The sequence below is a fragment of the Ylistrum balloti genome, unplaced genomic scaffold (assembly GCF_031769215.1).
Source record: "Ylistrum balloti isolate Yb309-2 unplaced genomic scaffold, AGI_CSIRO_Ybal_v1 Utg371074, whole genome shotgun sequence".
NCBI classification, from domain to species: domain Eukaryota; kingdom Metazoa; phylum Mollusca; class Bivalvia; order Pectinida; family Pectinidae; genus Ylistrum; species Ylistrum balloti.
The window spans coordinates 114,979-131,869 of NW_026782593.1; positions in this window are offsets into that span (position 1 = coordinate 114,979).

Below are 16,891 nucleotides of genomic sequence, written 5' to 3' on the forward strand. Positions count from 1 at the left end.
AGTCAAAATGTGTACTTTACAACAGCATGTCACAGTGTGAATGAGCAAAAAAAATCTCTTTCATCGCGCGACACACCTATAGTCTATTTCACAACAGTTTCTAACTCAAAATATTAACTCTTTTCTCGGATTCTTATTCCTATAGGGCATAAGTCCTTTTGGCCTAAAGGTTTAACTAATTACTCTCGTCGGCATGTGATTGGAATTAATCATATTGTTCAATGATGTTGTCAATAGTTACTTCATGAAGACTCCGCTTCAAAATGATCCTGACTTTTCATGTGACTATCAGATTTTATTTTTCTCATAGCACGCAAAATCAAAGAGAAAGAAATTAAACAGGACGAAATTTGTTTTCTTACCATTACGACGTTTGTTGCGCCAATTCTTCACAGCATTGATTGGCCAGTCAGTGCTTAGTACCGCCGTGGAATTGTCGGTGGTTCTGATATCATCGATGGCACACTGACGTTCTGTGATGTCACTCTGGCGTGCTGTGTAATATACATTAAAAAGATAAATTTTCTGTCCATACGTGATTTTAATACGAATTTACAAATGGCAATTCAAATTCACTAAAATTACCTGTCATAACAACTTCAGTCTGTCTGTATATGAACAAATGAAAAGAACATTGTATGGAAATCTTTATAGAATAAACTTATAGAGTCTCTTACGGCAATATTTGCACAGATATCGACAGGTGGTGTTAACTTTAACTCTACATGTTCTTTAGATTTTGATGCAGTTCTTTCATGTAAGGTGTACATTTTCTAACTATTGGAATGGATATTTACTGACAAGATTGTATTGCTTTCACAGTCGTAACAATCCAGTAGGATTGTTCTGAATATGATTTTTATCATATTACACTCTCATAAGGGTATTAATTTGTTTTCTCTTAATTTTACATTCTTGGCTTCACCTGTTGTCAAATCATCGCTTTCTTGCTTTTCAGCTTTAGTTTTAACATTCTCTTCTGATTCCAAACTTTTGCCGTGTAAAGCACGACGTGTTCCTACTGCAGCTGGCAAAGCAGCTTTTATATGTATCGAAACATCGGAGTTGTTGTTTCTGTTTTGTTTTATATATACATATACCGATAACACTGTGTTCGAAGATAATCCGGATCGAGCCAATCTAATTTCTTGTCAGAAAGAAAGATCCTGCTATGAACTTGTTTTCATATCAATTTTGTCGATTATTGCAATAGAAAGCAAATCCAAAAACAATCAACGGATGTCTGAATGATTATAGTTGTGTATGTTTGAAAATTGAAATGCTAAGGTTGATAACTGAAACCAATTTTGGATCTTCTGCTTTTTACAATACATTCATCATTTCTGTGTTTGCTTCTTAAACTCATTCTTTTCGCTCTCTTTAAGATACTCTCTAAAACTCTGTTTTCTTATTCTCCCACTTATATTTTTATATTGTCTCATGATATCAAATTGAGTTGTGTCTTTGATAAGTATTATTAATGAAATAACAACTAATGCTAACGTATATCTTTTTACACCTATAGTCTATTTCACATCAGTTTCTTGCTCAAAATATTAACTCTTTTCTCTGATTCTTATTCCTATACAGCATAAGTCCCTTTGGCCAAAAGGTTTCACTAATTACTCTCGTCGGCATGTGATGGGAATTAATCAGGTTGTTCAATGAGGTTGTCAACAATTACTTAAAGAAGACTCCGCTTCAAAATGATCCTGACTGTTCGTGGGACTGTCAGATTTTATTTTTCTCATAACATGCCAAATCAAAGAGAAAGAAATTAAACAGGACGAAATTTGTTTTCTTACCATTACGACGTTTGTTGCGCCAATTCTTCACAGCATTGATTGGCCAGTCAGTGCTTAGTACCGCCGTGGAATTGTCGGTGGTTCTGATATCATCGATGGCACACTGACGTTCTGTGATGTCACTCTGGCGTGCTGTGTAATATACATTAAAAAGATAAATTTTCTGTCCATACGTGATTTTAATACGAATTTACAAATGGCAATTCAAATTCACTAAAATTACCTGTCATAACAACTTCAGTCTGTCTGTATATGAACAAATGAAAAGAACATTGTATGGAAATCTTTATAGAATAAACTTATAGAGTCTCTATTAGGGCAATGTTTGCAGAGATATTGACAGGTGGTGTTAACTTTAACTCTACATGTTCTTTAGATTTTGATGCAGTTCTTTCATGTAAGGTGTACATTGCTAACTATTGGAATGGATATTTACTGACAAGATTGTATTGCTTTCACAGTCGTAACAATCCAGTAGGATTGTTCTGAATATGATTTTTATCATATTACACTCTCATAAGGGTATTAATTTGTTTTCTCTTAATTTTACATTCTTGGCTTCACCTGTTGTCAAATCATCGCTTTCTTGCTTTTCAACTTTAGTTTTAACATTCTCTTCTGATTCCAAACTTTTGCCGTGTAAAGCACGACGTGTTCCTACTGCAGCTGGCAAAGCAGCTTTTATATGTATCGAAACATCGGAGTTGTTGTTTCTGTTTTGTTTTATATATACATATACCGATAACACTGTGTTCGAAGATAATCCGGATCGAGCCAATCTAATTTCTTGTCAGAAAGAAAGATCCTGCTATGAACTTGTTTTCATATCAATTTTGTCGATTATTGCAATAGAAAGCAAATCCAAAAACAATCAACGGATGTCTGAATGATTATAGTTGTGTATGTTTGAAAATTGAAATGCTAAGGTTGATAACTGAAACCAATTTTGGATCTTCTGCTTTTTACAATACATTCATCATTTCTGTGTTTGCTTCTTAAACTCATTCTTTTCGCTCTCTTTAAGATACTCTCTAAAACTCTGTTTTCTTATTCTCCCACTTATATTTTTATATTGTCTCATGATATCAAATTGAGTTGTGTCTTTGATAAGTATTATTAATGAAATAACAACTAATGCTAACGTATATCTTTTTACACCTATAGTCTATTTCACATCAGTTTCTTGCTCAAAATATTAACTCTTTTCTCTGATTCTTATTCCTACAGCATAAGTCCCTTTGGCCAAAAGGTTTCACTAATTACTCTCGTCGGCATGTGATGGGAATTAATCAGGTTGTTCAATGAGGTTGTCAACAATTACTTAAAGAAGACTCCGCTTCAAAATGATCCTGACTGTTCGTGGGACTGTCAGATTTTATTTTTCTCATAACATGCCAAATCAAAGAGAAAGAAATTAAACAGGACGAAATTTGTTTTCTTACCATTACGACGTTTGTTGCGCCAATTCTTCACAGCATTGATTGGCCAGTCAGTGCTTAGTACCGCCGTGGAATTGTCGGTGGTTCTGATATCATCGATGGCACACTGACGTTCTGTGATGTCACTCTGGCGTGCTGTGTAATATACATTAAAAAGATCAATTTTCTGTCCATACGTGATTTTAATACGAATTTACAAATGGCAATTCAAATTCACTAAAATTACCTGTCATAACAACTTCAGTCTGTCTGTATATGAACAAATGAAAAGAACATTGTATTGAAATCTTTATAGAATAGACTGATAGAGTCTCTTTTAGGGCAATGTTTGCAGAGATATCGACAGGTGGTGTTAACTTTAACTCTACATGTTCTTTAGATTTTGATGCAGTTCTTTCATGTAAGGTGTACATTGCTAACTATTGGAATGGATATTTACTGACAAGATTGTATTGCTTTCACAGTCGTAACAATCCAGTAGGATTGTTCTGAATATGATTTTTATCATATTACACTCTCATAAGGGTATTAATTTGTTTTCTCTTAATTTTACATTCTTGGCTTCACCTGTTGTCAAATCATCGCTTTCTTGCTTTTCAGCTTTAGTTTTAACATTCTCTTCTGATTCCAAACTTTTGCCGTGTAAAGCACGACGTGTTCCTACTGCAGCTGGCAAAGCAGCTTTTACATGTATCGAAACATCGGAGTTGTTGTTTCTGTTTTGTTTTATATATACATATACCGATAACACTGTGTTCGAAGATAATCCGGATCGAGCCAATCTAATTTCTTGTCAGAAAGAAAGATCCTGCTATGAACTTGTTTTCATATCAATTTTGTCGATTATTGCAATAGAAAGCAAATCCAAAAACAATCAACGGATGTCTGAATGATTATAGTTGTGTATGTTTGAAAATTGAAATGCTAAGGTTGATAACTGAAACCAATTTTGGATCTTCTGCTTTTTACAATACATTCATCATTTCTGTGTTTGCTTCTTAAACTCATTCTTTTCGCTCTCTTTAAGATACTCTCTAAAACTCTGTTTTCTTATTCTCCCACTTATATTTTTATATTGTCTCATGATATCAAATTGAGTTGTGTCTTTGATAAGTATTATCAATGAAATAACAACTAATGCTAACGTATATCTTTTTACACCTATAGTCTATTTCACATCAGTTTCTTGCTCAAAATATTAACTCTTTTCTCTGATTCTTATTCCTATACAGCATAAGTCCCTTTGGCCAAAAGGTTTCACTAATTACTCTCGTCGGCATGTGATGGGAATTAATCATGTTGTTCAATGAGGTTGTCAACAATTACTTAAAGAAGACTCCGCTTCAAAATGATCCTGACTGTTCGTGGGACTGTCAGATTTTATTTTTCTCATAACATGCCAAATCAAAGAGAAAGAAATTAAACAGGACGAAATTTGTTTTCTTACCATTACGACGTTTGTTGCGCCAATTCTTCACAGCATTGATTGGCCAGTCAGTGCTTAGTACCGCCGTGGAATTGTCGGTGGTTCTGATATCATCGATGGCACACTGACGTTCTGTGATGTCACTCTGGCGTGCTGTGTAATATACATTAAAAAGATAAATTTTCTGTCCATACGTGATTTTAATACGAATTTACAAATGGCAATTCAAATTCACTAAAATTACCTGTCATAACAACTTCAGTCTGTCTGTATATGAACAAATGAAAAGAACATTGTATTGAAATCTTTATAGAATAAACTTATAGAGTCTCTTACGGCAATATTTGCAGAGATATCGACAGGTGGTGTTAACTTTAACTCTACATGTTCTTTAGATTTTGATGCAGTTCTTTCATGTAAGGTGTACATTTTCTAACTATTGGAATGGATATTTACTGACAAGATTGTATTGCTTTCACAGTCGTAACAATCCAGTAGGATTGTTCTGAATATGATTTTTATCATATTACACTCTCATAAGGGTATTAATTTGTTTTCTCTTAATTTTACATTCTTGGCTTCACCTGTTGTCAAATCATCGCTTTCTTGCTTTTCAGCTTTAGTTTTAACATTCTCTTCTGATTCCAAACTTTTGCCGTGTAAAGCACGACGTGTTCCTACTGCAGCTGGCAAAGCAGCTTTTACATGTATCGAAACATCGGAGTTGTTGTTTCTGTTTTGTTTTATATATACATATACCGATAACACTGTGTTCGAAGATAATCCGGATCGAGCCAATCTAATTTCTTGTCAGAAAGAAAGATCCTGCTATGAACTTGTTTTCATATCAATTTTGTCGATTATTGCAATAGAAAGCAAATCCAAAAACAATCAACGGATGTCTGAATGATTATAGTTGTGTATGTTTGAAAATTGAAATGCTAAGGTTGATAACTGAAACCAATTTTGGATCTTCTGCTTTTTACAATACATTCATCATTTCTGTGTTTGCTTCTTAAACTCATTCTTTTCGCTCTCTTTAAGATACTCTCTAAAACTCTGTTTTCTTATTCTCCCACTTATATTTTTATATTGTCTCATGATATCAAATTGAGTTGTGTCTTTGATAAGTATTATCAATGAAATAACAACTAATGCTAACGTATATCTTTTTACACCTATAGTCTATTTCACATCAGTTTCTTGCTCAAAATATTAACTCTTTTCTCTGATTCTTATTCCTATACAGCATAAGTCCCTTTGGCCAAAAGGTTTCACTAATTACTCTCGTCGGCATGTGATGGGAATTAATCATGTTGTTCAATGAGGTTGTCAACAATTACTTAAAGAAGACTCCGCTTCAAAATGATCCTGACTGTTCGTGGGACTGTCAGATTTTATTTTCTCATAACATGCCAAATCAAAGAGAAAGAAATTAAACAGGACGAAATTTGTTTTCTTACCATTACGACGTTTGTTGCGCCAATTCTTCACAGCATTGATTGGCCAGTCAGTGCTTAGTACCGCCGTGGAATTGTCGGTGGTTCTGATATCATCGATGGCACACTGACGTTCTGTGATGTCACTCTGGCGTGCTGTGTAATATACATTAAAAAGATAAATTTTCTGTCCATACGTGATTTTAATACGAATTTACAAATGGCAATTCAAATTCACTAAAATTACCTGTCATAACAACTTCAGTCTGTCTGTATATGAACAAATGAAAAGAACATTGTATTGAAATCTTTATAGAATAAACTTATAGAGTCTCTTACGGCAATATTTGCAGAGATATCGACAGGTGGTGTTAACTTTAACTCTACATGTTCTTTAGATTTTGATGCAGTTCTTTCATGTAAGGTGTACATTTTCTAACTATTGGAATGGATATTTACTGACAAGATTGTATTGCTTTCACAGTCGTAACAATCCAGTAGGATTGTTCTGAATATGATTTTTATCATATTACACTCTCATAAGGGTATTAATTTGTTTTCTCTTAATTTTACATTCTTGGCTTCACCTGTTGTCAAATCATCGCTTTCTTGCTTTTCAGCTTTAGTTTTAACATTCTCTTCTGATTCCAAACTTTTGCCGTGTAAAGCACGACGTGTTCCTACTGCAGCTGGCAAAGCAGCTTTTACATGTATCGAAACATCGGAGTTGTTGTTTCTGTTTTGTTTTATATATACATATACCGATAACACTGTGTTCGAAGATAATCCGGATCGAGCCAATCTAATTTCTTGTCAGAAAGAAAGATCCTGCTATGAACTTGTTTTCATATCAATTTTGTCGATTATTGCAATAGAAAGCAAATCCAAAAACAATCAACGGATGTCTGAATGATTATAGTTGTGTATGTTTGAAAATTGAAATGCTAAGGTTGATAACTGAAACCAATTTTGGATCTTCTGCTTTTTACAATACATTCATCATTTCTGTGTTTGCTTCTTAAACTCATTCTTTTCGCTCTCTTTAAGATACTCTCTAAAACTCTGTTTTCTTATTCTCCCACTTATATTTTTATATTGTCTCATGATATCAAATTGAGTTGTGTCTTTGATAAGTATTATCAATGAAATAACAACTAATGCTAACGTATATCTTTTTACACCTATAGTCTATTTCACATCAGTTTCTTGCTCAAAATATTAACTCTTTTCTCTGATTCTTATTCCTATACAGCATAAGTCCCTTTGGCCAAAAGGTTTCACTAATTACTCTCGTCGGCATGTGATGGGAATTAATCATGTTGTTCAATGAGGTTGTCAACAATTACTTAAAGAAGACTCCGCTTCAAAATGATCCTGACTGTTCGTGGGACTGTCAGATTTTATTTTCTCATAACATGCCAAATCAAAGAGAAAGAAATTAAACAGGACGAAATTTGTTTTCTTACCATTACGACGTTTGTTGCGCCAATTCTTCACAGCATTGATTGGCCAGTCAGTGCTTAGTACCGCCGTGGAATTGTCGGTGGTTCTGATATCATCGATGGCACACTGACGTTCTGTGATGTCACTCTGGCGTGCTGTGTAATATACATTAAAAAGATAAATTTTCTGTCCATACGTGATTTTAATACGAATTTACAAATGGCAATTCAAATTCACTAAAATTACCTGTCATAACAACTTCAGTCTGTCTGTATATGAACAAATGAAAAGAACATTGTATGGAAATCTTTATAGAATAAACTTATAGAGTCTCTTACGGCAATATTTGCAGAGATATCGACAGGTGGTGTTAACTTTAACTCTACATGTTCTTTAGATTTTGATGCAGTTCTTTCATGTAAGGTGTACATTTTCTAACTATTGGAATGGATATTTACTGACAAGATTGTATTGCTTTCACAGTCGTAACAATCCAGTAGGATTGTTCTGAATATGATTTTTATCATATTACACTCTCATAAGGGTATTAATTTGTTTTCTCTTAATTTTACATTCTTGGCTTCACCTGTTGTCAAATCATCGCTTTCTTGCTTTTCAGCTTTAGTTTTAACATTCTCTTCTGATTCCAAACTTTTGCCGTGTAAAGCACGACGTGTTCCTACTGCAGCTGGCAAAGCAGCTTTTACATGTATCGAAACATCGGAGTTGTTGTTTCTGTTTTGTTTTATATATACATATACCGATAACACTGTGTTCGAAGATAATCCGGATCGAGCCAATCTAATTTCTTGTCAGAAAGAAAGATCCTGCTATGAACTTGTTTTCATATCAATTTTGTCGATTATTGCAATAGAAAGCAAATCCAAAAACAATCAACGGATGTCTGAATGATTATAGTTGTGTATGTTTGAAAATTGAAATGCTAAGGTTGATAACTGAAACCAATTTTGGATCTTCTGCTTTTTACAATACATTCATCATTTCTGTGTTTGCTTCTTAAACTCATTCTTTTCGCTCTCTTTAAGATACTCTCTAAAACTCTGTTTTCTTATTCTCCCACTTATATTTTTATATTGTCTCATGATATCAAATTGAGTTGTGTCTTTGATAAGTATTATCAATGAAATAACAACTAATGCTAACGTATATCTTTTTACACCTATAGTCTATTTCACATCAGTTTCTTGCTCAAAATATTAACTCTTTTCTCTGATTCTTATTCCTATACAGCATAAGTCCCTTTGGCCAAAAGGTTTCACTAATTACTCTCGTCGGCATGTGATGGGAATTAATCATGTTGTTCAATGAGGTTGTCAACAATTACTTAAAGAAGACTCCGCTTCAAAATGATCCTGACTGTTCGTGGGACTGTCAGATTTTATTTTTCTCATAACATGCCAAATCAAAGAGAAAGAAATTAAACAGGACGAAATTTGTTTTCTTACCATTACGACGTTTGTTGCGCCAATTCTTCACAGCATTGATTGGCCAGTCAGTGCTTAGTACCGCCGTGGAATTGTCGGTGGTTCTGATATCATCGATGGCACACTGACGTTCTGTGATGTCACTCTGGCGTGCTGTGTAATATACATTAAAAAGATAAATTTTCTGTCCATACGTGATTTTAATACGAATTTACAAATGGCAATTCAAATTCACTAAAATTACCTGTCATAACAACTTCAGTCTGTCTGTATATGAACAAATGAAAAGAACATTGTATTGAAATCTTTATAGAATAAACTTATAGAGTCTCTTACGGCAATATTTGCAGAGATATCGACAGGTGGTGTTAACTTTAACTCTACATGTTCTTTAGATTTTGATGCAGTTCTTTCATGTAAGGTGTACATTTTCTAACTATTGGAATGGATATTTACTGACAAGATTGTATTGCTTTCACAGTCGTAACAATCCAGTAGGATTGTTCTGAATATGATTTTTATCATATTACACTCTCATAAGGGTATTAATTTGTTTTCTCTTAATTTTACATTCTTGGCTTCACCTGTTGTCAAATCATCGCTTTCTTGCTTTTCAGCTTTAGTTTTAACATTCTCTTCTGATTCCAAACTTTTGCCGTGTAAAGCACGACGTGTTCCTACTGCAGCTGGCAAAGCAGCTTTTACATGTATCGAAACATCGGAGTTGTTGTTTCTGTTTTGTTTTATATATACATATACCGATAACACTGTGTTCGAAGATAATCCGGATCGAGCCAATCTAATTTCTTGTCAGAAAGAAAGATCCTGCTATGAACTTGTTTTCATATCAATTTTGTCGATTATTGCAATAGAAAGCAAATCCAAAAACAATCAACGGATGTCTGAATGATTATAGTTGTGTATGTTTGAAAATTGAAATGCTAAGGTTGATAACTGAAACCAATTTTGGATCTTCTGCTTTTTACAATACATTCATCATTTCTGTGTTTGCTTCTTAAACTCATTCTTTTCGCTCTCTTTAAGATACTCTCTAAAACTCTGTTTTCTTATTCTCCCACTTATATTTTTATATTGTCTCATGATATCAAATTGAGTTGTGTCTTTGATAAGTATTATCAATGAAATAACAACTAATGCTAACGTATATCTTTTTACACCTATAGTCTATTTCACATCAGTTTCTTGCTCAAAATATTAACTCTTTTCTCTGATTCTTATTCCTATACAGCATAAGTCCCTTTGGCCAAAAGGTTTCACTAATTACTCTCGTCGGCATGTGATGGGAATTAATCATGTTGTTCAATGAGGTTGTCAACAATTACTTAAAGAAGACTCCGCTTCAAAATGATCCTGACTGTTCGTGGGACTGTCAGATTTTATTTTCTCATAACATGCCAAATCAAAGAGAAAGAAATTAAACAGGACGAAATTTGTTTTCTTACCATTACGACGTTTGTTGCGCCAATTCTTCACAGCATTGATTGGCCAGTCAGTGCTTAGTACCGCCGTGGAATTGTCGGTGGTTCTGATATCATCGATGGCACACTGACGTTCTGTGATGTCACTCTGGCGTGCTGTGTAATATACATTAAAAAGATAAATTTTCTGTCCATACGTGATTTTAATACGAATTTACAAATGGCAATTCAAATTCACTAAAATTACCTGTCATAACAACTTCAGTCTGTCTGTATATGAACAAATGAAAAGAACATTGTATGGAAATCTTTATAGAATAAACTTATAGAGTCTCTTACGGCAATATTTGCAGAGATATCGACAGGTGGTGTTAACTTTAACTCTACATGTTCTTTAGATTTTGATGCAGTTCTTTCATGTAAGGTGTACATTTTCTAACTATTGGAATGGATATTTACTGACAAGATTGTATTGCTTTCACAGTCGTAACAATCCAGTAGGATTGTTCTGAATATGATTTTTATCATATTACACTCTCATAAGGGTATTAATTTGTTTTCTCTTAATTTTACATTCTTGGCTTCACCTGTTGTCAAATCATCGCTTTCTTGCTTTTCAGCTTTAGTTTTAACATTCTCTTCTGATTCCAAACTTTTGCCGTGTAAAGCACGACGTGTTCCTACTGCAGCTGGCAAAGCAGCTTTTACATGTATCGAAACATCGGAGTTGTTGTTTCTGTTTTGTTTTATATATACATATACCGATAACACTGTGTTCGAAGATAATCCGGATCGAGCCAATCTAATTTCTTGTCAGAAAGAAAGATCCTGCTATGAACTTGTTTTCATATCAATTTTGTCGATTATTGCAATAGAAAGCAAATCCAAAAACAATCAACGGATGTCTGAATGATTATAGTTGTGTATGTTTGAAAATTGAAATGCTAAGGTTGATAACTGAAACCAATTTTGGATCTTCTGCTTTTTACAATACATTCATCATTTCTGTGTTTGCTTCTTAAACTCATTCTTTTCGCTCTCTTTAAGATACTCTCTAAAACTCTGTTTTCTTATTCTCCCACTTATATTTTTATATTGTCTCATGATATCAAATTGAGTTGTGTCTTTGATAAGTATTATCAATGAAATAACAACTAATGCTAACGTATATCTTTTTACACCTATAGTCTATTTCACATCAGTTTCTTGCTCAAAATATTAACTCTTTTCTCTGATTCTTATTCCTATACAGCATAAGTCCCTTTGGCCAAAAGGTTTCACTAATTACTCTCGTCGGCATGTGATGGGAATTAATCATGTTGTTCAATGAGGTTGTCAACAATTACTTAAAGAAGACTCCGCTTCAAAATGATCCTGACTGTTCGTGGGACTGTCAGATTTTATTTTTCTCATAACATGCCAAATCAAAGAGAAAGAAATTAAACAGGACGAAATTTGTTTTCTTACCATTACGACGTTTGTTGCGCCAATTCTTCACAGCATTGATTGGCCAGTCAGTGCTTAGTACCGCCGTGGAATTGTCGGTGGTTCTGATATCATCGATGGCACACTGACGTTCTGTGATGTCACTCTGGCGTGCTGTGTAATATACATTAAAAAGATAAATTTTCTGTCCATACGTGATTTTAATACGAATTTACAAATGGCAATTCAAATTCACTAAAATTACCTGTCATAACAACTTCAGTCTGTCTGTATATGAACAAATGAAAAGAACATTGTATTGAAATCTTTATAGAATAAACTTATAGAGTCTCTTACGGCAATATTTGCAGAGATATCGACAGGTGGTGTTAACTTTAACTCTACATGTTCTTTAGATTTTGATGCAGTTCTTTCATGTAAGGTGTACATTTTCTAACTATTGGAATGGATATTTACTGACAAGATTGTATTGCTTTCACAGTCGTAACAATCCAGTAGGATTGTTCTGAATATGATTTTTATCATATTACACTCTCATAAATTTGTTTTCTCTTAATTTTACATTCTTGGCTTCACCTGTTGTCAAATCATCGCTTTCTTGCTTTTCAGCTTTAGTTTTAACATTCTCTTCTGATTCCAAACTTTTGCCGTGTAAAGCACGACGTGTTCCTACTGCAGCTGGCAAAGCAGCTTTTACATGTATCGAAACATCGGAGTTGTTGTTTCTGTTTTTTTTTATATATACATATACCGATAACACTGTGTTCGAAGATAATCCGGATCGAGCCAATCTAATTTCTTGTCAGAAAGAAAGATCCTGCTATGAACTTGTTTTCATATCAATTTTGTCGATTATTGCAATAGAAAGCAAATCCAAAAACAATCAACGGATGTCTGAATGATTATAGTTGTGTATGTTTGAAAATTGAAATGCTAAGGTTGATAACTGAAACCAATTTTGGATCTTCTGCTTTTTACAATACATTCATCATTTCTGTGTTTGCTTCTTAAACTCATTCTTTTCGCTCTCTTTAAGATACTCTCTAAAACTCTGTTTTCTTATTCTCCCACTTATATTTTTATATTGTCTCATGATATCAAATTGAGTTGTGTCTTTGATAAGTATTATCAATGAAATAACAACTAATGCTAACGTATATCTTTTTACACCTATAGTCTATTTCACATCAGTTTCTTGCTCAAAATATTAACTCTTTTCTCTGATTCTTATTCCTATACAGCATAAGTCCCTTTGGCCAAAAGGTTTCACTAATTACTCTCGTCGGCATGTGATGGGAATTAATCATGTTGTTCAATGAGGTTGTCAACAATTACTTAAAGAAGACTCCGCTTCAAAATGATCCTGACTGTTCGTGGGACTGTCAGATTTTATTTTCTCATAACATGCCAAATCAAAGAGAAAGAAATTAAACAGGACGAAATTTGTTTTCTTACCATTACGACGTTTGTTGCGCCAATTCTTCACAGCATTGATTGGCCAGTCAGTGCTTAGTACCGCCGTGGAATTGTCGGTGGTTCTGATATCATCGATGGCACACTGACGTTCTGTGATGTCACTCTGGCGTGCTGTGTAATATACATTAAAAAGATAAATTTTCTGTCCATACGTGATTTTAATACGAATTTACAAATGGCAATTCAAATTCACTAAAATTACCTGTCATAACAACTTCAGTCTGTCTGTATATGAACAAATGAAAAGAACATTGTATGGAAATCTTTATAGAATAAACTTATAGAGTCTCTTACGGCAATATTTGCAGAGATATCGACAGGTGGTGTTAACTTTAACTCTACATGTTCTTTAGATTTTGATGCAGTTCTTTCATGTAAGGTGTACATTTTCTAACTATTGGAATGGATATTTACTGACAAGATTGTATTGCTTTCACAGTCGTAACAATCCAGTAGGATTGTTCTGAATATGATTTTTATCATATTACACTCTCATAAGGGTATTAATTTGTTTTCTCTTAATTTTACATTCTTGGCTTCACCTGTTGTCAAATCATCGCTTTCTTGCTTTTCAGCTTTAGTTTTAACATTCTCTTCTGATTCCAAACTTTTGCCGTGTAAAGCACGACGTGTTCCTACTGCAGCTGGCAAAGCAGCTTTTACATGTATCGAAACATCGGAGTTGTTGTTTCTGTTTTGTTTTATATATACATATACCGATAACACTGTGTTCGAAGATAATCCGGATCGAGCCAATCTAATTTCTTGTCAGAAAGAAAGATCCTGCTATGAACTTGTTTTCATATCAATTTTGTCGATTATTGCAATAGAAAGCAAATCCAAAAACAATCAACGGATGTCTGAATGATTATAGTTGTGTATGTTTGAAAATTGAAATGCTAAGGTTGATAACTGAAACCAATTTTGGATCTTCTGCTTTTTACAATACATTCATCATTTCTGTGTTTGCTTCTTAAACTCATTCTTTTCGCTCTCTTTAAGATACTCTCTAAAACTCTGTTTTCTTATTCTCCCACTTATATTTTTATATTGTCTCATGATATCAAATTGAGTTGTGTCTTTGATAAGTATTATCAATGAAATAACAACTAATGCTAACGTATATCTTTTTACACCTATAGTCTATTTCACATCAGTTTCTTGCTCAAAATATTAACTCTTTTCTCTGATTCTTATTCCTATACAGCATAAGTCCCTTTGGCCAAAAGGTTTCACTAATTACTCTCGTCGGCATGTGATGGGAATTAATCATGTTGTTCAATGAGGTTGTCAACAATTACTTAAAGAAGACTCCGCTTCAAAATGATCCTGACTGTTCGTGGGACTGTCAGATTTTATTTTCTCATAACATGCCAAATCAAAGAGAAAGAAATTAAACAGGACGAAATTTGTTTTCTTACCATTACGACGTTTGTTGCGCCAATTCTTCACAGCATTGATTGGCCAGTCAGTGCTTAGTACCGCCGTGGAATTGTCGGTGGTTCTGATATCATCGATGGCACACTGACGTTCTGTGATGTCACTCTGGCGTGCTGTGTAATATACATTAAAAAGATAAATTTTCTGTCCATACGTGATTTTAATACGAATTTACAAATGGCAATTCAAATTCACTAAAATTACCTGTCATAACAACTTCAGTCTGTCTGTATATGAACAAATGAAAAGAACATTGTATGGAAATCTTTATAGAATAAACTTATAGAGTCTCTTACGGCAATATTTGCAGAGATATCGACAGGTGGTGTTAACTTTAACTCTACATGTTCTTTAGATTTTGATGCAGTTCTTTCATGTAAGGTGTACATTTTCTAACTATTGGAATGGATATTTACTGACAAGATTGTATTGCTTTCACAGTCGTAACAATCCAGTAGGATTGTTCTGAATATGATTTTTATCATATTACACTCTCATAAGGGTATTAATTTGTTTTCTCTTAATTTTACATTCTTGGCTTCACCTGTTGTCAAATCATCGCTTTCTTGCTTTTCAGCTTTAGTTTTAACATTCTCTTCTGATTCCAAACTTTTGCCGTGTAAAGCACGACGTGTTCCTACTGCAGCTGGCAAAGCAGCTTTTACATGTATCGAAACATCGGAGTTGTTGTTTCTGTTTTGTTTTATATATACATATACCGATAACACTGTGTTCGAAGATAATCCGGATCGAGCCAATCTAATTTCTTGTCAGAAAGAAAGATCCTGCTATGAACTTGTTTTCATATCAATTTTGTCGATTATTGCAATAGAAAGCAAATCCAAAAACAATCAACGGATGTCTGAATGATTATAGTTGTGTATGTTTGAAAATTGAAATGCTAAGGTTGATAACTGAAACCAATTTTGGATCTTCTGCTTTTTACAATACATTCATCATTTCTGTGTTTGCTTCTTAAACTCATTCTTTTCGCTCTCTTTAAGATACTCTCTAAAACTCTGTTTTCTTATTCTCCCACTTATATTTTTATATTGTCTCATGATATCAAATTGAGTTGTGTCTTTGATAAGTATTATCAATGAAATAACAACTAATGCTAACGTATATCTTTTTACACCTATAGTCTATTTCACATCAGTTTCTTGCTCAAAATATTAACTCTTTTCTCTGATTCTTATTCCTATACAGCATAAGTCCCTTTGGCCAAAAGGTTTCACTAATTACTCTCGTCGGCATGTGATGGGAATTAATCATGTTGTTCAATGAGGTTGTCAACAATTACTTAAAGAAGACTCCGCTTCAAAATGATCCTGACTGTTCGTGGGACTGTCAGATTTTATTTTCTCATAACATGCCAAATCAAAGAGAAAGAAATTAAACAGGACGAAATTTGTTTTCTTACCATTACGACGTTTGTTGCGCCAATTCTTCACAGCATTGATTGGCCAGTCAGTGCTTAGTACCGCCGTGGAATTGTCGGTGGTTCTGATATCATCGATGGCACACTGACGTTCTGTGATGTCACTCTGGCGTGCTGTGTAATATACATTAAAAAGATAAATTTTCTGTCCATACGTGATTTTAATACGAATTTACAAATGGCAATTCAAATTCACTAAAATTACCTGTCATAACAACTTCAGTCTGTCTGTATATGAACAAATGAAAAGAACATTGTATGGAAATCTTTATAGAATAAACTTATAGAGTCTCTTACGGCAATATTTGCAGAGATATCGACAGGTGGTGTTAACTTTAACTCTACATGTTCTTTAGATTTTGATGCAGTTCTTTCATGTAAGGTGTACATTTTCTAACTATTGGAATGGATATTTACTGACAAGATTGTATTGCTTTCACAGTCGTAACAATCCAGTAGGATTGTTCTGAATATGATTTTTATCATATTACACTCTCATAAGGGTATTAATTTGTTTTCTCTTAATTTTACATTCTTGGCTTCACCTGTTGTCAAATCATCGCTTTCTTGCTTTTCAGCTTTAGTTTTAACATTCTCTTCTGATTCCAAACTTTTGCCGTGTAAAGCACGACGTGTTCCTACTGCAGCTGGC